The 2,569-nt window shown below is 41.8% G+C and overlaps 1 non-coding gene across 1 annotated transcript; it reads left to right on the top strand.

Annotated features, from left to right (window-relative positions):
• The first annotated feature begins 270 nt into the window (after nucleotides 1-270).
• On the top strand, nucleotides 271-341 carry trnag-gcc (transfer RNA glycine (anticodon GCC)). Its single transcript has one exon. It is a non-coding gene; the product is annotated as a tRNA-Gly (tRNA).
• The last annotated feature ends 2,228 nt before the right edge of the window (nucleotides 342-2,569 follow it).

Below are 2,569 nucleotides of genomic sequence, written 5' to 3'. Positions count from 1 at the left end.
TTACAGATCTCACCAGGTCTGTTAAATGGAAACAAGATCATAGGATATTGGGGTGAGGAGTGGCTGCATTTATCCAGAGAGCATGTTAAAAAGTCAGCATCGTGAAAGAAATCCTGATGAGCATTTGCTTTAACACTCTCACATTGCTGTTGCTAGAGCCATGCCAGTAGCATGGCTAAAAAAAACTATTAGACAGGCAGTTGTGAGAGAGTATACTGGCCGCTTCACAGGGCCTCAGTAACATGAAAGGTCAACATTCTCTGCATGCAAGCATTGGTGGTTCAGTGGTAGAATTCTCGCCTGCCACGCGGGAGGCCCGGGTTCGATTCCCGGCCAATGCAGTACAGTTTGTTACTTCCACTCACACACACCAAGCACTTCAGAAGTGCCTTGTTAATACAGAGTCAAGCTTCCCTCTGCTCTGCTCAGACTGTATGTGAGTGTGTGGTTTTACTCATCTATTTCCAGTGTGTTGACTGGCTTGTTGGTGTAAGAGGCAGCCTGTCAGTCTCATACTCTGAAGGCCATGAGTTTGAGCCATGTGGCTGTTTTAAGCTGCATTTGTATTTGACAAAAGAGACCAACAGGTTTCCTCCTATGTGGCATGTGTGAGCAGTGGGAAAGGGAAGAGAAAACAGTGCATTAGCTATATGTCAGAAGTGGGGTTTTTTTCTCTTTTTTGTATTAAAACCCTTAAAAAAGCTGTTGGAACAGGAATATGTTGGCCAGGGTGTTTGTCTGAACACCATGAACATCCATCTCCAGGAAACCCCTCCCTTCAGCAACCATAATCCTCTCATAGAAAAGCTCTAGGCAAAAGAAAGAGGCCAGATGACCTTAACAGCTTTGCAGCTTGTATCTTTGACTGAGTTGTCGACCTTCTCATTCAGATGCCTAAACAATGCCAAAAAATCACAGACCAAAATGAGGGTTACAGAAGTGTCCCCCAACTTTGAATATGAATTTGATTTCAGAATGCCTGGACTGAGTGAAGTTTTAAAATGAAAAAAGCCTCCTGGATGATTGAGGTGAAATTTCTTCAAGTATCTGCAGCCAAGTCCAGATGATCTCGATTCAACCTTTCTTGAATAACTGTAACCTGGATGACTGAGAACCTTCATAGACATCTTAAGTATCTCCTATCTTTGGCCCTGAGCGTTCAACACTCAACACAACTTAAGAAAACACATTCAAAAAAACATCTTCACCACATTAACAACACATGTAGTATTTATACATTTAGCTCATTATTCACTGACAGATAGTCGTGTTCATGTGTGCCCCATGTCCCAGCTGTGTTCAACACTTTTTTTTCATCACGTCTTTTTTTTGTGTGTGTGCTATCTGCAGTGTTTCTGAATTTGGTTGTGTTTTCTTGATGACTTACGTTACAGGATTTATGTCCATGGTTGGGCATTAACTGTGATGAAGGTTAATCTACATTTTTATCTAACGGTGCTGACTCTGCTAATGAAAATGAACTTCAATAAAACTTCCATCAAAGGATCTTCTCTCCACTTCCCTATTCATATATCCATCACACCTCTTGGCTCCTATCCTTCCATATATCTGGCACACTAAAGCCAATCACAAATCAGCACACCAACTTAATGTGCTGTTGCCTGCCGCTTCTATTGCTAATGTCAGCATCTAACCACCTCCTTCCCCAAACCAATATCTTGACTCCATCCAGATTAATAGTTAAGATAAACAAGTTGGGAGCATATGTTGCTGGCATTAACCACTGAATGAGTTTGCTTCAAACTCTAATTTCTTTTTTATTGCTTTCATCTATGAACTAGTCTGTCTCCTGAAACCAAATGTCTTAAAAGGTCAACCCAAAAACTGATGCTGTGCTTTTGAGAGCTCTTACCAGCAATAAACTTTGGACATAATGGACTGAAACATGCCAGTGTAGCCTTTAAGGAATTGATTAGGAGGTAGGATGATTTTTCTTTTTCTTGCTGACCACACTATAGATGAAAATGTAATCCTTGTGCAATCAGATTTCTCCTCTGTGTTCCACCTTCCTTCCCTCTATCCCTATAGAGTAGACATTAACTATATCTCACAATCAAACATCTTTCACTTCACACAGCACCCACACTAGTCAGTTTCCAATACAGTATACATTGTTATAGACATAAAAGCTATGGGGCTATGAGCGCTTTCTGCTCTCAGATAAGCACACACCCATCCATCCACCACATCTTCCCACACGCAGACACAGGCTTTCACAGCATCCTCCAGGCAATAAACTCATGTATTTCTCTCTGACATGTAAGCTCTGTTATCCATGGGGATAGCTCTTAGTCTCAGAGATCATCACAACAGCAGGGCATTATCTCCCTCTGTCTCTCCCAAATACCAATACCTGCACATGAAACTATTCTTACCATCCTCTCTTTCCCGATACAATCTCTGCTTAGGGCATTATTCATTTCTGCCCAGCATGTTGGGAGGTGTGTTTCAATAGGCTACGGACAATAGAAGCATATGGCATGTGTGTGTGTGTGTGTGTGTGTGTGTGTCTGATATTGAACTGCAGCAAAAGTGTGAGACCCAGAGT

Source organism: Lates calcarifer, linkage group LG2 (assembly GCF_001640805.2).
Source record: "Lates calcarifer isolate ASB-BC8 linkage group LG2, TLL_Latcal_v3, whole genome shotgun sequence".
Taxonomy (NCBI): Eukaryota; Metazoa; Chordata; class Actinopteri; family Centropomidae; genus Lates; species Lates calcarifer.
This window is presented reverse-complemented; position numbering and strand designations above follow the sequence as displayed.